We start from the raw sequence: 25,808 nt of genomic DNA, 5'->3' as shown, positions 1-25,808 counted from the left end.
TGTTTTGTAGGTATTTTCCTTCTGTTGTGTTTCTTGCCTAGAGAAGTTTCTTTAGCATTTGTTGTAAAGCTGGTTGGGTGGTGCTGAACTCTCTCAGCCTTTGCTTGTCTGTAAAGGTTTTAATTTCTCCATCAAATGTGAATGAGATCCTTGCTGGGTAGAGTGATCTTGGTTGCAGGTTTTTCTCCTTCATCACTTCAAATGTTCTGCTAGACCTTTCTGGCTTGTAGAGTTTCTGCTGAAAGATCAGCTGTTAACCTTATGGGGATTCCCTTGTGTATTATTTGTTGTTTTTCCCTTGCTGCTTTTAGTATGTTTTTTTTGTGTTTAATTTTTGACAGTTTGATTAATATGTGTCTTGGCATATTTCTCCTTGGATTTATTCTGTATGGGACTCTCTGTGCCTCCTGGACTTGATTAACTATTGCCTTTCCCATATTAGGGAGGTTTTCAACTATAATCTCTTCAAATATTTTCTCAGTCCCTTTTTTTTCTCTTCTTCTTCTGGAACCCCTATAATTTGAATGTTGGTGTGTTTAATGTTGTCCCAGAGGTCTCTGAGACTGTCCTTAGTTCTTTTCATTCTTTTTTCTTTATTCTGCTCTGCAGTAGTTATTTCCCCTATTTTATCTTCCAGGTCACTTATCTGTTCTTCTGCCTCAGTTATTCTGCTATTGATCCCATCTAGAGCATTTTGAATTTCATTTATTGTGTTGTTCATCGTTGCTTGTTTCATCTTTAGTTCTTCTAGGTCCTTGTTAAATGTTTCTTGCATTTTGTCAATTCTATTTCCAAGATTTTTGGATCATCTGTACTATCATTCTGAATTCTTTTTCAGGTAGACTGTCTATTTCCTCTTCATTTCTTAGGTCTGATGGATTTTTATATTGCTCCTTCATCTGCAGTGTGTTTTTCTGTCTTCTCTTTTTGCTTATCTTACTGTGTTTGGGGTCTCCTTTTTGCAGGCTGCAGGTTCGTAGTTCCCGTTGTTTTTGGTGTCTGCTCCCAGTGGCTAAGGTTGGTTCAGTGGGTTGTGTAAACTTCCTGGTGGAGGGGACTAGTGCCTGTGTTCTGGTGGATGAGGCTGGATGTTGTCTTTGTCGTGGGCAGGTCCACATCTGGTGGTGTGTTTTGGGGTGTCTGTGGACTTATGATTTTAGGCAGCCTCTCTGCTAACAGGTGGAGTTGTGTTCCTGTCTTGCTAGTTGTTTGGCATAGCGTGTCCAGCACTGTAGCTTGCTGGTCGTTGAGTGAAGCTGGGTGCTGGTGTTGAGATGGAGATCTCTGGGAGATTTTTGCCGTTTGATATTATGTGGAGCTGGGAGGTCTCTTGTGGATCAGTGTCCTGAAGTTGGCTTTCCCACCTCAAAGGCACAGCACTGACTCCTGGCTGCAGCATCAAGAGCCTTTCATCCACACACCTCATAATAAAAGGGAGAAAAAGTAGAAAGAAAGAGAGAGAGAGAGAGAAAGGGACGGAGGGAAAGAAAAAGAAGATAAAGTTAATAAAAAGAAAAAAATTTTTTTAAGAATAAACAAAAAAACTGAAAGATAGAACCCTAGGACAAATGGTGGAAGCAAAGCTATACAGACAAAATCTCACACAGAAGCATACACATACACACTCACAAAAAGAGGAAAAGGGGAAAAAATAATAAATCTTGCTCTCAAAGTCCACCTCCTCAATTTGGGATGGTTCGTTGTCTATTCATGTATTCCACAGATGCAGGGTACATCAAGTGGATTGTGGAGCTTTAATCTGCTGCTTCTGAGGCTGCTGGGAGAGATTTCCCTTTCTCTTCTTTGTTCTCACAGCTCCTGGGGCTCAGCTTTGGATTTGGCCCCGCCTCTGCGTGTAGGTCGCCAGAGGGCGTCTGTTCGCTCAGACCGGACAGGGTTAAAGGAGCCGCTGCTTTGGGGACTCTGGCTCACTCAGGCCGGGGGGAGGGAGGGGTACGGAGTGTGGGGCGAGCCTGCGGCAGCAGAGGCCAGTGTGACGTTGCACCAGCCTGCGGCACACTGTGCGTACTCCCAGGGAAGTTGTTCCTGGATCCCGGGACCCTGGCAGTGGCGGGCTGCACAGGCTCCCTGGAAGGAGGCTGTGGATAGTGACCTGTGCTCGCAACCAGGCTTCTTGGTGGCGGCAGCAGCAGCCTTAGCGTCTCATGCCTGTCTCTGGGGTCCGCGCTTTTAGCCGCGGCTCGCGCCCGTCTCTGGAGCTCCCTTAAGCAGCGCTCTTAATCCCCTCTCCTCGCGCACCAGGAAACAAAGAGGGAAGAAAAAGTCTCTTGCCTCTTCGGCAGGTCCAGACTTTTTCCCGTACTCCCTCCCGGCTAGCCATGGTGCAGTAACCCCCTGCAGGCGCCGCCAGCCCCAGTCCTCTCCCTGCGCTCCATCCGAAGCCCGAGCCTCAGCTCCCAGCCCCGCCTGTCCTGGCGGATGAGCAGACAAGCTTCTCAGGCTGGTGAGTGCTGGTTGGCACCGATCTGCTGTGTGGGAATCTCTCCGCTTTGCCCTCCGCACCCCTGTTGCTGTGCTCTCCTCCACGGCTCCGAAGCTTCCCCCTCCGCCACCCGCAGTCTCCGCCCGCGAAGGGGCTTCTAGTGTGTGGAAACCTTTCCTCCTTCACGGCTCCCTCCCACTGGTGCAGGTCCCGTCCCTATCCTTTTGTCTCTGTTTATTCTTTTTTCTTTTGCCCTACCCAGGTACGTGGGGAGTTTCTTGCCTTTTGGGAGGTCTGAGGTCTTCTGCCAGCATTCAGTAGGTGTTCTGTAGGAGTTGTTCCATGTGTAGATGAATTTCTGGTGTATCTTTTTCTTTTCCTTTGTGCTTATTCTAGTTTCACCTGCCCATAGGCTGCCACACGCAGAGGCCCTGTTCCCAGCCCTTTGGACCAGAGTTCCTAGAGCCATACAGCTGCGCCCGACACCTCAGGTCCACGGCCCCATGCAGAAGCACGGCACACAACACTAACTCATTCTTTTTTCTTTATTCTGTTCTGCAGCAGTGATTTCCACCATTCTGTCTTCCAGCTCACTTATTGGTTCTTCTGCCTCTATTATTCTGCTGTTGATCCCTGATAGTATATTTTTCATTTCAGTTATTGTTCATCTGTTTGTTCTTTAAAATTACTTATATCTTCTTGGTCTGTGCCTCCATTCTTTTTCCAAGATCTTGGATCATCTTTACTATCATTCTGAATTCTTTTTCAGGCAGATTGCCTATCTCCACTTCACTTAGTTGTTCTTCTGGAGTTTTATCTTCTTCCTTCATCTGCTACGTATTTCTCTTCCATCTCATTTTGTCTAACTTTCTGTGTTTGTGGTCTCCATTCCACAGGCTGCAGATTGTAGTTCTTCTTGCATCTGGTTTCTGCCTCCTGGTGGGTGGGGTTGGTGCAGGGGCTTGTGCAGGCCTTTCTGGTGGGCAGGGACATGTCAAAAGGTGACTGTGGGCTCAGGATGACTTTAGGAAGCCTGTCTGTTGATGGGTGGGGCTGTGTTCCCACCCTGTTGGTTGTTTAGCCTGAGGCATCCCAGCACTGGAGCCTGAAGGCTGTTGGGTGGGGGCAGGTCTTGGTGCCAAAATGGTGACCTCCAGGAGAGCTCACACTGAGGAATATTCCCTGGGGGTTTCCCCCCCCAGGACACAAGCCTGTGTCCTTGCCCCTGCAGTGAATCACAGCTGACCCCTGCCTACTCAGGAGACCCTCCAAGACCCACAGGTAGGTCTTGCCCAGGCTCCTATGGAGTCACTGCTTTGCCCTGGGTCCCAGTGCACATGCGACCTTGTGTGCGTACTCCAAGGGTGGAGTCTCTGTTTCCCCCAGTCCTGTGGAGCTCCTGAAATCAAGCCCCACTGGCCTTCAAAGCCCAATGCTCTGGGGGCTCTTCCTCTTGATGCCAGACCCCCAGGCTGAGGAGCCTGCCATGGGGATCAGAACTCTCACTCCTGTGGGAGAACCTCTGTGATATAACTAGTTTCCAGTTTGTGGGTCACCCAATCGTCAGGTATGGATTTGGTTATATCACAAAAACGCCCCTCCTACCATCTTGTTATGGCTTCTTCTTTGTCTCTGGATGTAGAATATCTTTTTTCATAGGTCTCAGTCTTTTTTGTTAATGGTTGTTGAGAAGTAATTGATTTTTGGTGTTTTCATGAGAGGAGGTGAGCTCAAGTCCTCCTACTCTACCATCTTGTCCTCCTTCTGCTTTATGCTGTTAAAGGAGCGTGAAGCACTGATGATTTCACATGTTAAAACCACCTCACATTCCTGGGATTAACCCCACTTATCTATTACGTAGTACCCTTTTATTGTGTACTATAAAAAACAAGATTTTCTCTTTGTTTAGGATTTTTGCACCTACATTAAGTAGGGATTTTGATCTGTAATTTTCTTTGTACTTAATGTCTTTGTCTATTTTGATACCAAGGTAATACAGGCCTTATTATACACAATACCTCAGTGTAGGACTGGTATTATTCCTTTCCTATGTGCTAAATGGAATTCACCAGTGAAGTTGTCTGGTCCTTTTGTGAGAATGTTTTTATTTATGATTTCAGTTCATGAACTACTTATATATTTTGCTTTTCTTGTAACAGATTTGTATGTTTCAGGGAATTGGTATATTTTATCTAAGTTGTTGAACATACCCCCTTATTCTAATGCCTTTTATGATCTTTAGTAATATCCCATCTTTTATGCCTGATGTTGGTAGTTTTTGTCTTTTTTTTTAACATCTTTATTGGAGTATAATTGCTTTACAATGGTGTTTTGTCTTTTCTATTTTTTTTCCCTTGATTCAGTTTTTGTTTTCCTTGACTTTCCCCCCTTGTTTGTTTAATTGCTTTTCACTATTTCCTTCCTTCTTAATTTTCTCTTCTTTTTATGGCTTCTTAAAATGGAACCTTATGTTATTGACTTTAGGCCTTTCTTGCTTTCTATATAAATATTTAAAGCTATAAATAATCTGAGTGCTGTTTAACTGCATGCCAGAAATTGTGATAGTATTTTCTTTCATTATTATTTCAAAATATATTCTAATTTCCCATGTGATTTCTTATAGGCGTTTTCTGGGTGTTGGTTTTGAATTTAATTCTGCTGTGGTCTTTAATTTTCCAATCTTTTGAAATTTGTTTTATAGCCCTGGGTATGGTTTATCTTGATGGATGTTGGCATATGTACTTGAAAAAAATGTATGTACTGCAGTTAGGTGCAGTGACCTATAAGTTTCATTTTGGTTATAGTGGTTCAGATCTTGTATGGCTTTGCTGATTTTTTTTAATGGTCTAATAAGTGTGTAAAAAATCTTCACGTCTGGGGCTTCCCTGGTGGCGCAGTGGTTAAGAGTCCGCCTGCCGATGCAGGGGACACGGGTTCGTGCCCCGGTCTGGGAAGATCCCACATGCCGCGGAGCGGCTGGGCCCGTGGGCCATGGCTGCTGAGCCTGCGCGTCCGGAGCCTGTGCTCCGCAATGGGAGAGGCCACAACAGTGAGAGGCCCATGTACCGCAAAAAAAAAAAAAAAAAAAAAAAAAAAAAAAAAAAAAAAAAAAATCTTCACGTCTGTAGATTTGTCCATTTCTCATTTTAGTTCCCTGTTGTTTCATGTATTTTGGAGCCTTTATTAGATACATACACATTTGTAATTGTTACATCTGCTAATCCTTTTGTCATAAAATGTCTTTGTATCTAATAGTGCTCTATTTTGTAAAGTCTTTCTGTCTGATATTTGTTTAGCCATTCCAGTTTCTTAGGCTTTGCATGATATTTGTATGATACATCTTTTCCTACCCTTTTTCTTTTGCTTACTTGTATTTAAAATATATCCCTTGTTGACAGCATGTGGTTGAACCTTGCTTTTTATATTCTCTGCCAATCTCTGCCTTTTGATTTTAGGGGAGTCCACTTCCACATAATATACTTACTGAAACCGGATATATTTGCAATTGCTTTTGTTGGGGGAGGTCTCATCTATTTTGTTCATCTCTTTGTCCTTTTCTGCGTTCTTTTGGGTAGATCAAATATGTTTTGGTATTACACTTCCATGCCTCTGCTGGCTTTTAGCTGCTGCTTTTCCGTCCAGGCCCTTGGTCTTTCCCGTGTCTGTATCCTTAAGAGATCTGCCAGGGATATGGGCAACCTCACTCTGGACTGATCCCGAATATCCTACCTTTTCAAATTTGGCTTTTTTCTTGATTGGACGTTCTCTTGGTTGCTGTAGACCTTTGTTTTTCAGAGTTCCTATGAAGTCATTTTCACTGCTCTCTAGTTGTTTATGTAATGTTTTCGGGGCAGGAGCAAAGGCTTGGAGCTTCCTCGTCCACCATGTTGCTGCCCTCACTCTCCGTCCTTAATTCCTTACTGTTTTCCTTTCAGGAGCCAGGAATCACAATGAGATGGAGACTCTTCATGAAACAGGAGTAAGATTCCTTTCATTGGGAGAGCTTTCATGCTGGCACATCAAGAGACACGTTGTGAGCAAATTAACCAAAAGTCAGGACTCCGTGATAAGTATTCACAGAAAGAATACTCAGTCCCCCAAACAACATAATTCCCCTGCAGGAGTGTCCATTCAGGCTTCTGTGGAAGACACCTGTTTAATGACTCTTCTAGAGGATCATTCTAATGTTATTGAAAATCAAGAATTTCCAACTGGGAGAGCTCAGAATTCCTGGAAGACACTGTATCTGAATGGGACTCAGAATTATCAGAGAAGTTGTAAGCTGACTCCAGTGAAAACCAAGTTCTGTATGTTCGTTCCATGTGCTGATATTTTCAGTTGTATCTCCCCCCACCTCGATGATGACATGGTGCACAAAAGAGAGAAAGCTCAAGGCAACAGAGAGTGTGGTAAAGATCTCTTAAAGGCATCACCTCTGGCCCCGTACAGTATCATTCAAACTGGACCAAAAACCTACCAGTGTAACGAACGTGAGAAAAGATTCAGTGACCACACCAGCCTTGAACTTCATCAGCAGGTACACGTGGGCAGGAAGTCCCCTACATACAGGACACCTGAGAAGGACAGTGGTTATAGCTCAGCTAGTCCCATTCAACAGGGTGTCCTCCCTGGGAAGAAACGCTATTGGTGTCACGAGTGCGGGAAGGGCTTCAGTCAGAGCTCAAACCTGCAAACTCATCAGAGAGTCCACACAGGGGAGAAGCCCTATTCATGCCACGAGTGCGGGAAGAGCTTTAATCAGACCTCACACCTGTACGCCCACCTGCCCATTCACACTGGAGAGAAGCCGTACAGATGCGAGAGCTGTGGGAAGGGCTTCAGTCGTAGCACAGACCTCAACATCCACTGCAGAGTCCACACGGGAGAGAAACCGTATAAGTGTGAGGTGTGCGGGAAGGGCTTCACTCAGAGGTCCCACCTTCAGGCCCACGAAAGAATCCACACTGGAGAGAAACCATACAAGTGTGCAGATTGTGGGAAACGCTTCAGCTGTAGCTCAAATCTTCATACGCACCAGCGCGTCCACACTGAGGAGAAACCCTACAGATGTGAGGAGTGTGGCAAGTGCTTCAGCCTGAGCTTCAACCTTCACAGTCACCAGCGCGTCCACACAGGAGAGAAACCCTACAAGTGTGAGGAGTGTGGGAAGGGTTTTAGTTCGGCCTCAAGCTTCCAGAGCCACCAGAGGGTTCACACAGGAGAGAAGCCATTTCGATGCAGTGTGTGTGGGAAGGGCTTCAGCCAGAGTTCCTATTTCCAAGCCCATCAGAGAGTCCACACTGGAGAAAAACCCTACAAGTGTGAGGTGTGTGGGAAGCGCTTCAATTGGAGCCTGAATCTTCATAACCATCAGAGGGTCCACACAGGAGAGAAACCCTATAAATGCGAGGAGTGCGGGAAGGGCTTCAGTCAGGCCTCGAATCTTCAAGCTCATCAGAGTGTCCACACGGGGGAAAAGCCCTTCAAATGTGATGCGTGTCAAAAGCGATTCAGTCAGGCCTCCCATCTTCAAGCCCATCAGAGAGTCCACACGGGAGAGAAACCATATAAATGTGATACGTGTGGTAAGGCCTTCAGCCAGAGGTCGAATCTCCAAGTCCATCAGATAATTCACACTGGAGAGAAACCATTCAAATGCGAGGAGTGTGGGAAAGAATTCAGCTGGAGTGCCGGGCTCAGTGCTCATCAGAGGGTCCATACAGGAGAGAAACCCTATACATGTCAGCAGTGTGGTAAGGGCTTCAGCCAGGCCTCACATTTCCACACCCATCAGAGGGTCCACACTGGAGAGAGGCCTTACATATGTGATATATGTTGCAAGGGCTTCAGCCAGAGGTCACATCTTGTTTACCATCAGAGGGTCCACACTGGAGGGAACCTGTAGAATTGGAAGGTGAGGAATGGCCTCCAGATAATCCACATCTTCATCTCTATTGGAAAGTCTGTGCTGGTAGTTGTGGGAAGTTCCTGCAGAACTTGGAAACATCAAGGAATCTTCATGGGAAAGAAATTCTATAAAATGCTGTGTTTTTAAAGATCCAGTTGGGAGGTGAACTCTTTATACTAACATCCGGTTTCACAGAGCAGAGAAAACATATTCTATAAATATGGTCAGTGGTTATACCAGAGCTCTGAATGCCCCGATTCTCAAGATGTGACACAAGAGAAGAATCATTGGCATCTACCCAGGAGAGAAGGCTTATACATGAAGGTTATGGGCAGGACTTGAACAAAAGTATAATGATGGACAAACAATTGGTGTCAACTGCAGTGTACCCTCCACGTAGGGAGGGCTGTTTTTTACCATTCTATCTCTACCGTGTAGAACTGTGCTTGGCTCCTAATAGGTGCCTGGCAATTACTGAACCAAGGGGAGGAAAATCCCTCTAATTAGGACAAATATTTGAAAATTCTGGTTGGCTTCCTATCCTAAATTCATAACATACTCAAGAGGAATCCTGCAAATCGCCTTAATAAGATTGTACTTCAATTAATATTTCCTAAAATCAGAATCATGTAATAGCCATCCACAATAGTACAGATTTGGACAAGGCTTATGAATGGCTGCCACCCTCCATCCAGCTTCAGTTATATGTACAGAATCACCCATTGTGTGCAGTGTAATATTTAGCATCATTAGTTTGTATTTTATAGACTGAAAGACTTTTTTATTAATCTAATAACATACTGCAACTTATATGATTGGAAATTTTGAACACTAATTAATTCCTTAATTCCTTAGGGTTTTACTGTAACTCTGAAAGTGTTACAAGTAGTTACTAGTAACAAAAAGTTTCTTAGTAAACTTGAATTGTTAATAATCGGTTTCCTTGCATTATTTCCATTCAGGCTCAGGTCACATTGCCTTTTCTATGCATGGTCCTTCATCCAGACCTCTTTAAGCAGGAGCTTTGGGAGAAACCAAGGATATTAATTTTGTCACATTCCACCCCCATTGTTCCCCCTCTAAAAATGCAGTGGGATAGACAAAAAACCTGTTGGATTTTGATTGAGATTTCATTAAAGTTATCAGTTTAGACTGTCATATACACAGCATTCTGTGTTCAACACCTATTAGTAGGAGTGAACATTTGCTGGTCAATATGTATCAAAATAGTCTGCCCTGGCAAATCCTAGCATTAGAGGTTTTGCTTAGGAGATTATAGCAACAGTAAGGAAGATTATACACAAAGATGTTTATACTGAATTTTTAAAAAAGAAAATAATTATCAGCAAAATATTTACATAAATGTATTCTAATATATAGCCATGAAAAAATATGATACAGATGTATAATGACAGGAAAAACTTTGTCATCCACAAGAAAACTAGGTTAGAGACTTCCCGGTATAATTCAAGTAATAAGGGGATGTGTACCTGAAGATGTGATTATGTGCATAGCACTAATAGGTGGAAAGATATATTTTATTTTTTTATCTGCGTTGGGTCTTCGTTGCTGTGTGTGGGCTTTCTCTAGTTGTGGTGAGCAGGGGCTACTCTTCATTGCGGTGCATGGGCTTCTCATCGTGGTGGCTTTTGTTGTTGCGGAGCATGGGCTCTAGGCATGCAGGCTCAGTAGTTGTGGCTCTCAGCCTCTAGAGCACAGGCTCAGTAGCTGTGGCACACAGGCTTAGTTGCTCTGCGGCATGTGGGATCTTCCCGGACCAGGAGTCAAACCCATGTCCCGTGCATTGGCAGGCAGATTCTCAATCACTGTGCCAGGAGGGAAGTCCCAGGTGGAAATATATTAATATGCTACCTGGTTTACTCTGGCAGAGAGGGTTCGGATGACTTTTCTTTACCTTTTTGAAAAATTATTTACAGTGGCCATTATCCGTTTTACCAAAGCAGTAAAACTGGGATAATAAAATTAATGAAAATCCCTTACAGCTAAATCTTAACTGCTTTATCTCATGGCCTGTAAACTTGTGTTACGGATGTACATAAAGCATGTTCACCATTGCATTATTGGTAATAGCACACTTTGCATTCATCAGCTGGATCTGACAAAAATAATTTGTGGCTTAGCCATTCAGTGGAATACTATGCAGAATCAAATGAGAAAAGGTAAGTTCATAGTTACCGACATTAGTAGATATCCAGAATATGCTGAGGAAAGTGGTCAGAGACATAGAATTTTTTATGAAATGATATCTAAATTTACTGTGATGCCCTCCCTTTAACCAGATCATAGCCATACATACGATATCATACATGTATGTCATTATGTATGTGTGTGTGTGTGTGTGTGTATCAGATACCTAAGGGCATTATAGTAATTTTTTTTTTGGCTGCACCTCGTGGCTTGCATCTTAGTTCCCTGACCAGGGATGGAACCTGGGCCACTGGCAGTAAAAGTGTGGAGTCCTAACCACTGGACCACCAGGGAATTCCCCATTACAGTAAATTTTTAATTTTTTGAAATGCTTTTATTAGAGTGTTTTAGTTCATTCTAAACACTCAGAAAAGATGTAAGAATAATAGAATTCCTTTATATCCTTTGGGTATCTAATGTGATTACAAGCAGACCTGTTTATCCAGTACCTGAACTGAGAACCCAGACGGCTTTGGCCTGTCTTTACAAACCTGTGTGGCCTCCAGCATGATAACTTCATACTAACTGGACACTACATGATGTCTCAAAAGTCTGCCAAGAAATACCAGCGAAAGTACCGTGGCCTTTGCTAATCTAACCTTGGAAGTAACAGTCAATCTGCCATTCAGTCTATTGAGACAGTCACAAAAGCCTATCCAGGAGCAAGGGGAGGGGACGTGGACCCTACTTCATGAGAGGAGTGTCAAAGAATTTGCAAACATATTTTAAGACCGTCATACATTGCTATGATATTTTCTAATCTACAGTTTATTCAAATTCCACAGTTATCCCAATATATATATTTGTAGCATTTTTTTCCCTATATCAGGATCTACTCTTAAGGTGTGTCATAACCTGCATTTGATTGTCATGTTTCTTTAGTCTTTAATTCTGGATCAGTTCCACAGCCTTTCTTTGTCTTCCATGAAACTGGTAATTTTGAGGAACACAAGCTAATTATTGTGTAGGGTGTCCCTAAATGGGGGGTTTGACTCATCATGATTAGATTCAAGTTAACTGTGGCATGAGTGTTCCATGAATGATGCATGCTTCTCAGTGCATTAGAACAGGAAAGATGTATTTGTTTCATTGGTGATGGTGGCTTTGATCACTTGGATACACTGAGAGTTACTAGATTTCTCCACAGTAAAATTGCTGTTTGCCTTTGAAATTAATAACTAATTTGTGGGGAAATCTTGGAGACTGTGTAATAACTGCTTCATTATAACCTTCACCTACTAGTCTTAGCATTCGTGGATATTCTGTGAAACAATTATTACTGTCATGATTGCAAAAGGATGACTTTCTTGCTCCATCATCCCTTCTATATTTAGCAATTGGCTTTCTACTGTTAGAAGAGCTTTGCCTTCTCCCCCACGTCTCTTTCTCTGTCATCAGTATGAACTCTTGTTTTCTGATACAATAAGATATTGGGTTTATCTTGTATATTGTCTGCTGCAACCACAGATTCTATAGAGCCCTGAATCCTTTGGGGAAACCAAGATCTAGGGGCTGTATGTTCTCCTTGTTACTGGGATAGCAATCCTTCCTGTATATGTGTGTGTGTAAAATACTGGTACCTTCCATTTCAAGTAACTATTGCATTCTGGTCTTTCCCTATTCCATATTTAGGTCTTCAGTAGTTGGAAGTAGGCTCCCAGTCATCAATCTGCTTACTCATTTGTTCAGTCCTCCAATACGCAGCAAGTAGCTTTAGAGTTGCTAAATAATGTCACTGCAAAACACACACCTGGTTGTGTTCAGGATTTTTTTTTTTTTACAGGTCTTTTTAGATCATATGTAGAGATGAAGTACTCTGTTTAAAAGTTACATCACCTAGTTCTTTTTATCCCCATTCAACCCAATTATATGATTCATTTGAAATAAAGTTAGATTCTTTTTTATGTTTATAGTCTCTTTCAGGTTCCCATCCCTCCCATCTTTTGATTTACAAAAATTGGGAAGTGGATTAAATTAAGGTGAAACTAGAATTCCCTAATATATTTCATTTGCATTGATTCCTTAGATATTTAAAATATTCTATTTACCTCCTTGGAAATACACAGTAAGTGCTTTTCACTGTTCCACATCCTTCATGAAATTAATCTTTAATGACTGCATTGTGTTCCTTTGAGTAGATACACCACAGGAATGGAGAGATTGTAAAGCATGGTGGAAACTGGGTGGATTTACAAAAGCTGGGTGGCTTATAAAAGGATATTTGTTTTATTCTTATATATTTCTTTATATTTGAAATACGCCAGGAATTTTAAATATATAAAATAAAGAGAAAGATCTAGTGAGTGTAGACATTTAGGGTCAGAAAATTTACAGCAGAGCTCTGTAGTTGATGTGCTTGCTTTGAGACTTCGACAATTTACTAATATACATATTTATAAATATTTACTTATGTTAGTATATATTAACAGTATGTACTTATATGTTATTCATACTATATATTATATATTCCTGCCTGTGAGGCATTCTTAATAAATACTCTGAAATTTCAATGAAGAAAGTTGCTTCCCCCCTCAAGGACTGTCTTTCAAATGGTCTCCTGTGTTCTCTCTCACACTCCTTGTACCACTAGGCTTGGACATGGGGTGGGTGTCTTGTTAATTCCCCTTCCAAACTATTATCTCCCTCTTCTCCCTAAATTCCAGCCCCCACCCCCCCCAGCATTAATTTTCATGTCATCAAACTACCCACTGTTCCTTCTCCATACAGTCACCTACCAGTCTGTTCATTTCTGTATTTTAAATGTGTTGACCAAGTAAGTTCCTACTGTACCAGAACTCCAACACATAGAAAGTATTAATTCTACACCAAATATTTAAAAATTTAATTTAAAAACCATCCAAAACTGGCGACTTCCCTGGTGATCTAGCAGTTAAGACTCCACACTCCCAATGCAGGGGGCCCGGGTTTGATCCCTGGTCAGGGAACTAGATCCCACATGCCGCAACTAAGAGCCTGCATACCACAAGTAAAGATCCCGCATGCAGCACCTAAAAAGATCCTGCATGCCACAACTAAGAAGATCCCATATACCGCAACAAAGATCCTGCGAGCCACAACTAAAGACCCAGTGCAGCCAAATAAATAAATTTTAAAAAATAAAAATAAAAACACACTATCCAAAAGTACTGGTGAGTGAACAAAAGTGGGCAGATCCTGGAGATAGGTCAACGCTTAGAAGAAGGAAACGACAGGGTCGGTTTTCTGCTTTTTATGGCTTTTATCCTGAGAGCAAGTCCCAGTCAACTCTGTTTAGGGCAGCTAAAATTTTGGATTGTATCTTGGGCAGTACCATCTGGAAAACCACAAAAGAGTTCAAGGCCGATACAACTGCTGCTGGAAGATGAGGTGTGTAGGATAGCCTTGGAAAGAAGCAAGCCAGAGAGGGAAAGCCCCAAATTCTGTGTATAAGCATTTCCCAAAAGTCTGGCTGATTCTTTAACTATATAAGGCAAAGGGGACTTAAAGCTACCAAGCCAATAGAACTGAATTGAAATTTGAGCTGTCACCCACAGGAAAGAAACAATTTTCAGTCTGAATCCAGCTAAATTAAGTGACTAATAAAAATACTTCTTAAAAAAAGAAAATCAGTACCCTTTGGAGGAACATAATGGAATCCAGGTTCCTCAGTATATTAATGACAATATCCAGGATATAATTCAAAGTTACTAGACAGATGAAAGAAACAGGAAAATATGACCCATTCTCAAGAGACAAGAGATCAATGGAAATCAGCCTTGAAATGATTCAGATGTTGCAACTGGATAATGATTTTTTTTTTTTTTAATTTTTGGCTGTGTTGGGTCTTCATTGCTGTGCGCAGGCTTTCTCTGGTTACGGCAAGTGGGGGCTACTCTTCATTGTGGTGCACAGGCTTCTCATTGCAGTGGCTTCTCTTGTTGCGGAGCACGGGCTCTAGGCACACGGGCTTCAGTAGTTGTGGTGTGCAGACTCTAGAACACAGGCTCAGTAGTTGTGGCACACAGGCTTAGTTGCTCTGTGGCATGTTGGATCTTCCTGGGCCAGGGCTTGAACCCATGTCCCCTGCATTGGCAGGCAGATGCTTAACCACTGCGCCACCAGGGAAGCCCGATAATGGTTTTTGAAAGCTATTATAAGGACTTATCTGGCGGTACAGTGTTTAAGAATCCTCCTGCCAATGCAAGGGACACAGGTTCGATCCCTGGTCTGGGAAGATCCCACATGCCATGGAGCAACTAAGCCTATGTGCCACAACTACTGAGCCTACATGCCTAGAGCCTGTGCTCCACAAGAGAAGCCACCACAATGAGAAGCCCTCACACCACAACAAAGAGTAGCCCCCACTTGCTGCAACTAGAGAAAGCCCACACGCAACAACAAAGACCCAACACAGCCAAAAAATAAATAAAATTTAAAAAAACCCACTCTATTAAAAAAAAGCTACTATAACTATGCTTAAATGTAAAGGAATGTATACTCACTGTGAAGGAAAAGATAACAATTCTCTGCTGAGAAATTGGAACTCACAGAACAAAATAGGGCTTCCCTGGCGGCGCAGTGGTTGAGAGACCGCCTGCCGATGCAGGGGACACGGGTTCATGCCCTGGTCTGGGAGGATCCCACGTGCCACAGAGCAGCTGGCCAGTGAGCCATGGCCACTGAACCTGTGCGTCTGGAGCCTGTGCTCCACAACGGGAGAGGCCACAATGGTGAGAGGCCCATATACGGCAAACAAACAAACAAATAAAAATTCTAGGGGCTTCCCTGGTGGTGCAGTGGTTAAGAATCCACCTGCCAGTGCAGGGTCACAGGTTCGAGCCCTGGTCTGGGAAGATCCCACAAGCTGCAGAGCAACTAAGCCTGTGAGCCACAACTACTGAGTCCGTGTGCCACAACTACTGAAACTGACACGCCTGGAGCCTGTGCTCCACAACAAGAGAAGCCACCCAATGAGAAGCCCATTCACCGCAAAGAGTAACCCCATGCGCAGCAATGAAGACCCAATGCAGCCAAAAATAAATAGGTTTAAAAAAATTCTAGAACTAAAAAATATCCTAAGTTAACAAATTTATTAGATCACTGTAACAAAAGTGAAAATGACAGAGAAAAGTGTTTCAGTGAACTTTAAAATAACTTAGATGAAATGGAGCTATTCTTTGAAAGACACAATCAAGAAAAAAATAGATAATCTGAATAGGCCTATATCTATTAAAGAAATTGAACCAGTGAGTAATTACAAAAAAGAATGCACCAGGCCCAGAGAGTTTCATTGGTGAAATTCCCAAATGTTTAAGGAAGAAATTATAGAAAATTGGTATTATTTCTTCCAGAAAATAGAAGCAGAGGGAATATTCTATGAGGCCAGTATTACCCTAATATCAAAACCAGATAAAGATATTAGAAGCAAGAAAACTACAGACAAATATCTCTCATGGACAAAGGTGTAAAAATCCTCAACAAAATATTAGCAAATCAAATCCAACAATGTATGAAAAGAACTTATACCACAATCAAGTGGGATTTATTTCAGGTATACAAGCCTGGTTTACTATTTGAACATTAAAGTAATCCATCACACCAATAGGCTAATTAAGAAAAATCATGTGATATCAATAGATGCAGAAAAAGCATTTGACAAAACCTAACTCACATTTGCAACAAAAACTCAGTAAACTAGGAATAGAACTTGCCAAACTTGATAAAGAACATCTACCAAAAACCCTGCAGCAACATAATACTTAATGGTGGGAAACTGGATGCTTTTACCCAAAGATCAAAGACAAGGCAAAAATGTTCACTTACACCATTCCTAGTCAACATTGTACTGGAAGTCCTAGCTAATGTAATAAAATAAGGGAAGCTTGGGAAGAAAGAAATGGAACTTTGTTCACAGATGATGTAATAGTCTGTAGAAAATCCCAAAGCATTGACGAGAAAATAATAACTCCTGCAAGTCAAAGTGATTATAGCTAGGTATAGAATACAATATACAAAATTCAACTGCTTCCCTATATACCAGCAGTGAACAACTGGAATTTGAATAAAAAACAAAATACCATTGACATTAGCTCCAAAAATGAGCAATATTTAGGTACAAATCTAACAAAATATGCACATGATCCATATGAGGGAAACTAAAACCTTGATGAGAGAAATATCTAAATAAATGGAGAGATATTCCATGTTCATGGACAGGAAGACTCAATACTGTCAAGATGTCAGTTCTCCTAATTTGATCTATAGACTTAATGCAGTCCCAGCCAAAATCCCAGCATGTTATTTTGTTAATATTGACAAATGGATTCTAAATTGTATATGAAGAGGCAAAAGATCCAGAATAGCCAACAAAAGAAGGTCAAAAGACCTGACTGTATATAAAGGTATAGACTTACTATAAAGGTGTAATCAAGATGGTGTGGTACTGGCAAAAGAATATACAAGTAGATCAGTGGAACAGAATAGAGAGCCCAGAAATAGACCCCCCCACACAAATACGAATCAACTGATCTTTGACAAAGGAGCAAAGAGTCTTTTCAACAAGTGACACGGAACTGGACATCCACATGCAAAAACAAATTAAAAAAACAATCTAGAGACAGGCTTTACATACTTCACAGATCACAAACTTCAACGTAAAATGCAAAACTGTAAGACTTCTAGAAGATAACATAAGAGAAAATCTAGATGACCTTGGGGTTGGCGATAAGTTGTAGAGAGATAGAGCACTTACCATATGTCCATGAAGAAAAAATTAATGTTAGACCTCTATAAAATTAAACACTTACATTCTGCATAAGACACTATTGAAAAAAAGACAGACCACAGACTAAGAAAATTCATACAAAACGTATCTAATAAAGGATGTGTCCAAAATATACAAAGAACTCTTAAAAGTCAACAAGAACAAACCAACTTAAAAATGGACAAAGGATCTCAATAGACATCTCACCAAAGAAGATATACAGATGGAAAGTAAGCATATAAATATACGTTCTACATCATGTCATCAGGGAATTGCAAATTAAAATGAGATACTACCTATCAGAATGGCTATCAAAAAACTGACAACACAGGACTTTCGTGGTGGCACAGTGGTTAAGAATCCGCCTGCCAAGGTAGAGGACACAGGTTTAAGCCCTGGTCCGGGAAGATCCCACATGCCGTGGAACAACTAAACCCATGCACCACAACTACTGAGCCTGCATTCTAGAGTCCAGGAGCCACAACTACTGAATCCTGTGTGCCTGGAGCCTGTGCTCCACAGCAGGAGGAGCCACAGCAGTAAGAAGGCTGTGCACCGCAGCGAAGAGTAGCCCCCACTCACCACAACTAGAGGAAGCCTGCACACAGCAATGAAGACCCAACACGGCCAAAAATTAATTAATTAATTAATTAAATTAAAAACAAACCAAAAAAACCCCGACAACACCAAATGGTGTTAAGAACATGATGGCAACAGGGACGATTTTTTCATTTCTGGTGGGAAAGCAAAATGGTGCAGCCATGTGGAAAGACAGCTTGGCAGTTTCTTATGAAGCTAGACAGAGTCTTTCCATACGTACTGCAATCATGCTTCTAGGATCCTACCCAACTGGGTGGAAAACTTATGTATACTCAAAACCTACACAAATATTTATAGCAACTTTCATCGTAATTGCCAAAAACTGGAAGCAACTAAGATGTTCCTTCAACAAGCGAATGGATATACAATCTATGGTTGTATAAGTTAATTAATGTAAAAAAAAATACAATGCTTCCGGGGAAGATGGCAGAAGAGTAAGACGCGGAGATCACCTTCCTCCCCACAGATACACCAGAAATACATCTACACGTGGAACAACTCCTACAGAACACTTACTGAACGCTGGCAGAAGACCTCAGACCTCCCAAACGGCAAGAAACTCCCCATGTACCTGGGTAGGGCAAAAGAAAAAAGAAAACACACAGACAAAAGGATAGGGACGGGACCTGCACCAGCGGGAGGGAGCCGTGAAGGAGGAAAGGTTTCCACACACTAGGAAGCCCCTTCGTGGGCGGAGACTGCGGGTGGCGGAGGGGGAAAGCTTCGGAGTAGTGGAGGAGAGCACAGCAACAGGGGTGCGGAGGGCAAAGCGGAGAGATTCCTGCACAGAGGATCGGTGCCGACCGGCACTCACCAGCCCAAGAGGCTTGTCTGCTCGCCCGCCGGGGTGGGCGGGGCTGGGAGCTGAGGCTCCGGCTTCAGTCAGAGCGCAGAGAGAGAACTGGGGTTGGCGGCGTGAACACAGCCTGCAGGGGGTTAGTGTGCCACGGCTAGCCGGGAGGGAGTCTGGGGAAAAGTCTGGACCTGCCGAAGAGGCAAGAGACTTTTTCTTCCCTCTTTCTTTCCTGGTGTGCAAGGAGAGGGGATTAAGAGCGCTGCTTAAGGGAGCTCCAGAGACCGGCGCGAGCCGCGGCTGAAAGCACAGACCCCAGAGACGAGTGTGGGATGCTGGGGCTGCTGCTGCCGCCGCCAAGAGGCCTGTGTGCAAGCGCAGGTCACTATCCACACCCCGCTTCTGGGGAGCCTGTGCAGCCCGCCACTGCTGGGGTCCCAGGATCCAGGGACAACTTCCCTAGGAGAGCGCACAGCACGCCTCAGGCTGGTGCAACGTCACTCCGGCCTCTGCCGCCACAGGCTCGCCCCGCACTCCGTGCCCCTCCCTACCCCCCAGCCTGAGTGAGCCAGAGTCCCCGAAGTGGCTGCTCCTTTAACCCTGTCCTGTCTGAGCGAAGAACAGACGCCCTCCAGCAACCTACACACAGAGGCAGGGCCAAATCCAAAGCTGAGACATGGGAGCTGTGAGAACAAAGAAGAGAAAGGGGAATCTCTCCCAGAAGCCTCAGAAGCAGCAGATTAAAGCTCACAATCAACTTGATGTACCCTGCATCTGTGGAACACATGAATAGACAACAAATCATCCCTAATTGAGGAGCTGTGTGGATGAAAGGCTCTTGACCCTGCAGCCAAGAGTTAGTGCTGTGCCTCTGAGGTGGGAGAGCCAACTTCAGGACACTGGTGCAAAAGACATTTCCCAGCTCCACATAATATCAAACAGCAAAAATCTTCCAGAGACTTCCATCTCAACACCAGCACCCAGCTTCACTCAACGACCAGCAAGCTACAGTGCTGGACACCCTATGCCAAACAACTAGCAAGACAGGAACACAATGCCACCCATTAGCAGAGAGGCTGGCTAAAACCATAATAAGTCCACAGACACCCCAAAACACAGCACCAGACATGGACCTGCCCACCAGAAAGACAAGATACAGCCTCATCCACCAGAACACAGGCACTAGTCCCCTCCACCAGAAAGCCTACACAACCCACTGAACCAACCTTAGCCACTGGGGACAGACACCAAAAACAACGGGAACTACGAACCTGCAGCCTGCAAAAAGGAGACCACAAACACAGTAAGGTAAGCAAAATGAGAAGACATAAAAACAGCAGATGAAGGAGCAAGGTAAAAACCCACCAGACCTAACAAATGAAGAGGAAATAGGCAGTTTACCTGAAAAGCAATTCAGAATAATGATAGTAAAGATGATCCAAAATCTTGGAAATAGAATAGAGAAAATGCAAGAAACATTTAACAAGGGCGTAGAAGAACTAAAGATGAAACAAGCAACGATGAACAACACAATAAATGAAATTAAAAATACTCTAGATGGGATCAATAGCAGAATAACTGAGGCAGAAGAACGGGTAAGTGGCCTGGAAGATAAAATAGGGGAAATAACTACTGCAGAGCAGAATAAAGAAAAAGGAATGAAAAGAACTGAGGACAGTCTCAGAGACCTCTGGGACAACATTAAACACACCAACATTCAAATTATAGGGGTTCCAGAAGAAGAAGAGAAAAAGAAAGGGACAAAGAAAATATCTGAAGAGACTGTAGTTGAAAACTTCCCTAATATGGGAAAGGCAATAGTTAATCAAGTCCAGGAGGCACAGAGAGTCCCATACAGAATAAATCCAAGGAGAAATAGGCCAAGACACGTATTAATCAAACTGTCAAAAATTAAATACAAAGAAAACATATTAAAAGCAGCAAGGGAAAAACAACAAATAAAACACAAGGGAATCCCCATAAGGTTAACAGCTGATCTTTCAGCAGAAACTCTGCAAGCCAGAAGGGACTGGCAGTACATATTTAAAGTGATGAAGGAGAAAAACCTGCAACCAAGAGTACTCTACCCAGCAAGGATCTCATTCAGATTTGATGGAGAAATTAAAATGTTTACAGACAAGCAAAAGCTGAGAGAGTTCAGCACCACCCAACCAGCTTTACAACAAATGCTAAAGGAACTTCTCTAGGCAAGAAACATAACTGAAGGAAAAGTTCTACAATAATGAACCCAAAACAATTAAGAAAATGGGAATAGGAACATACATATCGATAATTACCTTAAAGTAAATGGACTAAATGCTCCCACCAAAAGACACAGATTGGCTGAATGAATACAAAAACAAGACCCATATATATGCTGTCTACAAGAGACCCACTTCAGACCTAGAGACACATACAGACTGAAAGTAAGGGGATGGAAAAAGATATTCCATGCAAATGGAAACCAAAAGAAAGATGGAGTAGCAATTCTCATATCAGACAAAATAGACTTTAAAATAAAGACTATTAGGAGAGACAAAGAAGGACACTACATAATGATCAAGGGATCGATCCAAGAAGAAGATATAACAATTGTAAATATTTATGCACCCAACATAGGAGCACCTCAATACATAAAGCAAATACTAACAGCCATAAAAGGGGAAATTGACAGTAACACACTCATAGTAGGGGACTTTAACACCCCACTTTCACCAATGGACAGATCATCCAAAATGAAAATAAATAAGGAAACACAAGCTTTAAATGAAACATTAAACAAGATGGACTTAATTGATATTTATAGGACATTCCACCCAAAAACAACAGAATACACTTTCTTCTCAAGTGCTCATGGAACATTCTCCAGGACAGATCATATCTTGGGTCACAAATCAAGCCTTGGTAAATTTAAGAAAATTGAAATTGTATCAAGTACCTTTTCCGACCACAACGCTATGAGACTAGATATCAATTACAGGAAAAATCTGTAAATAATACAAACACATGGAGGCTAAACAATACACTACTTAATAACAAAGTGATCACTGAAGAAATCAAAGAGGAAATTAAAAAAATACCTAGAAACAAATGACAATTGAGACATGACGACCCAAAACCTATGGGATGCAGCAAAAGCAGTTCTGAGAGAGAAGTTTATAGCAATACAATCCCACCTTAAGAAACAGGAAACATCTCGAATAAACAACCTAACCTTGCACCTAAAGCAATTAGAGAAAGAACAAAAAAAACCTCCAAAGTTAGCAGAAGGAAAGAAATCATAAAAATCAGATCAGAAATAAATGAAAAAGAAATGAAGGAAGCAATAGCAAAGATCAATAAAACTAAAAGCTGGTTCTTTGAGAAGATAAACAAAATTGAGAAACCATTAGCCAGACTCATCAAGAAAAAAAGGGAGAAGACTCAAATCAATAGAATTAGAAATGAAAAAGGAGAAGTAACAACTGACACTGCAGAAATACAAAAGATCATGAGAGATTACTACAAGCAACTCTATGCCAATAAAACAGACAACCTGGAAGAAATGGACAAATTCTTAGAAATGCACAGCCAGCCAAGACTGAATCAGGAAGAAATAGAGAATATGAACAGACCAATCACAAGCACTGTAATTGAAACTGTGATTAAAAATCTTCCAACAAGCAAAAGCCCAGGACCAGATGGCTTCACAGGCGAATTCTATCAAACATTTAGAGAAGAGCTAACACCTATCCTTCTCAAACTCTTCCAAAAATATAGCAGAGGGAGGAACACTCCCAAACTCATTCTACGAGGCCACCATCACCTTGATACCAAAACCAGACAAGGATGTCACAAAGAAAGAAAACTACAGGCCAATATCACTGATGGATGAACATAGATGCAAAAATCCTCAACAAAATACTAGTAAACAGAATCCAACAGCACATTAAAAGGATCATACACCATGATCAAGTGGGGTTTATTCCAGGAATGCAAGGATTCTTCAATATACACAAATCAACCAACGTGATACACCATATTAACAAATTGAAGGAGAAAAACCATATGATCATCTCAATATATGCAGAGAAAGCTTTTGACAAAATTCAACACCCATTTATGATAAAAAACCCTGCAGAAAGTAAGCATAGAGGGAACTTTCCTCAACATAATGAAGGCCATATATGACAAACCCACAGCCAACATCATCCTCAATGGTGAAAAACTGAAAGCATTTCCACTAAGATCAGGAACAAGACAAGGTTGCCCACTCTCACCACTCTTATTCAACATAGTTTTGGAAGTTTTAGCCACAGCAATCAGAGAAGTAAAGGAAATAAAAGGAATCCAAATTGGAAAAGAAGAAGTAAAGCTGTCACTGTTTGCAGATGACATGATTCTATACATAGAGAATCCTAAAGATGCTACCAGAAAACTACTAGAGCTAATCAATGAATTTGGTAAAGTAGCAGGATACAAAATTAATGCACAGAAATCTCTGGCATTCCTGTACACTAATGATGAAAAATCTGAAAGTGAAATCAAGAAAACACTCCCATTTACCATTGCAACAAAAAGAATATCTAGGAATAAACCTACCTAAAGAGACAAAAGACCTGTATGCAGAAAATTATAAGACACTGATGAAAGAAATTAAAGATGATACAAATAGATGGAGAGATATACCATGTTCTTGGATTGGAAGAATCAACATTGTGAAAATGACTCTACTACCCAAAGCAATCTACAGATTCAATGCAATCCCTATCAAACTACCACTGGCATTTTTCACAGAACTAGAACAAAAAATTTCACAATTTTTATGGAAACACAAAAGACCCCGAATAGCCAAAGCAATCTTGAGAATGAAAAATGGAGCTGGAAGAATCAGGCTCCCTGACTTCAGGCTCTACTACGTAGCTACAGTAATCAAGACAGTGTGGTACCGGCACAAAAACAGAAAGATAGATCAATGGAACAGGATAGAAAGCCCAGAGATAAATCCACGCACATATGGTCACCTTATCTTTGATTAAGGAGGCAGGAATGTACAGTGGAGAAAGGACAGCCTCTACAATAAGTGGTGCTGGGAAAACTGGACAGGGACATATAAAGGTATGAGATTCGATCACTCCCTAACACCATACACAAAAATAAGCTCAAAATGGATTAAAGACCTAAATGTAAGGCTAGAAACTAGCAAACTCTTCGAGGAAAACATAGGCAGAACACTCTATGACATAAATCACAGCAAGATCCTTTTGGACCCACCTCCCAGAGAAATGGAAATAAAGACAAAAAGAAACAAATGGGACCTTATGAAACGTCAAAGCTTTTGCACAGCAAAGGGAACCATAAACAAGACTAAAAGACAACCCTCAGAATGGGAGAAAATTTTTGTAAATGAAGCAACTGACAAAGGATTAATCTCCAAATTTATAAGCAGCTCATGCAGCTCAATAGCAAAAAAACAAACAACCCAATCCACAAATGGGCAGAAGACCTAAACAGACATTTCTCGAAAGAAGATATACAGACTGCCAACAAACACATGAAAGAATGCTCAACATCATTAATCATTAGAGAAATGCAAATCAAAACTACAATGAGATATCATCTCACACCAGTCAGAATGGCCATCATCAAGAAATCTAGAAACAATAAATGCTGGAGAGGGTGTGGAGAAAAGGGAACACTCTTGCACTGCTGGTGGGAATGTGAATTGGTACAGCCTCTATGGAGAACAGTATGGAGGTTCCTTTAAAAACTAAAAATACAACTACCATATGACCCAGCAATCCCACTACTGGGCATATACCCTGAGAAAACCATAATTCAAAAAGAGTCATGTACCAAAATGTTCATTGCAGCTCTATTTACAATAGCCCGGAGATGGAAACAACCTAAGTGTCCATCATCGGATGAATGGATAAAGAAGATGTGGCACATATGTACAATGGAATATTACTCAGCCAAAAAAAGAAACGAAACTGAGCTATTTGTAATGAGGTGGATAGACCTAGAGTCTGTCATACAGAGTGAAGTAAGTCAGAAAGAGAAAGACAAATACCGTATGCTAACACATATATATGGAATTTAAGGGGAAAAAATTTCATGAAGGACCTAGGGGTAAAACAGAAATAAAGACACAGACCTACTTGAGAATGGATTTGAGGTATGGGGAGGGGGAAGGGTAAGCTGTGACAAAGCTAGAGAGAGGCAAGGACATATATACAGTACCAAATGTAAGGTAGATAGCTAGTGGGAGGCAGCTGCGTAGCACAGGGAGATCAGATTGGTGCTATGTGACCGCCTGGAGGGGTGGGATAGGGAGGGTGGGAGGGAAGGAGATGCAAGAGGGAAGGGATATGGGAACAGATGTATATGTATAACTGATTCACTTTGTTATAAAGCAGAAACTAACCATTGTGAAGCAATTATACTCCAATAAAGTTGTAAAAAAATAAAAAAATACAATAACTGAAGTAAGTTCACTAGGTTACTAAAATAGAATGGAAAAAAACAAAATTGTCAGTGGCCTTGAAGATACATTAATAGTAATTATCAAATCTGAACAACACAGAGGAAAAAAATCACAAAATAATTGGAGAGAACCTCTGAAATCTGAAGGATAATAAAAAGGTATAATGTGTGTGTATCTTGTTTTTTGTTTTTTGGGTTTTTTTTGATGTACGCAGGCCTCTCACTGTTGTGGCCTCTCCCGTTGCGGAGCACAGGCTCCGGACGCGCAGGCTCAGCGGCCATGGCTCACAGGCCCAGCCGCTCTGCAGCATGTGGGATCTTCCCGGACCAGGGCACAAACCCACGTCCCCTGCATTGACAGGCGGACTCTCAACCACTGCGCCACCAGGGAAGCCCCAATGTGTGTGTATTTATAGTCCCAGAAGGAGAGGTGAGGGGAGTGAGGCAGAAAAGAATTTGAAAACATAAAGACCAAAAATTTGCCCCATTTGGTGAAAGACGTAACTTTACAGATTCAAGAAGCTCAGTATAAAATGAACTTATCTACAAAACAGAAACAGACAGAGAGAGAACAGACTTGTGCTTACCAAAGGTTGGGGGAAGGGATGGATTGGGAGTTTGGGATTAGCAGATACAAACTCATACATAG

General features: G+C 41.9%; 1 long non-coding RNA gene across 1 annotated transcript in view; it reads right to left on the bottom strand.

Moving 5' to 3' along the window:
- Nucleotides 1-460: 460 nt before the first annotated feature.
- The window catches only part of LOC307067067, a 90,714-nt gene continuing 65,366 nt past the window's right edge, over nucleotides 461-25,808 (bottom strand). Inside the window, exon 2 of the long non-coding RNA XR_013811406.1 lies at nucleotides 461-1,421. This is a non-coding gene — a long non-coding RNA (uncharacterized lncRNA). The remainder of the gene's footprint in view (nucleotides 1,422-25,808) is intronic.

This window comes from Hyperoodon ampullatus (genome assembly GCF_949752795.1).
Source record: "Hyperoodon ampullatus genome assembly, chromosome: 18".
Taxonomy (NCBI): domain Eukaryota; kingdom Metazoa; phylum Chordata; class Mammalia; order Artiodactyla; family Ziphiidae; genus Hyperoodon; species Hyperoodon ampullatus.
Note: the sequence above shows the minus strand (reverse complement) of the source record. Positions and strands in the feature narration are given on the sequence as shown.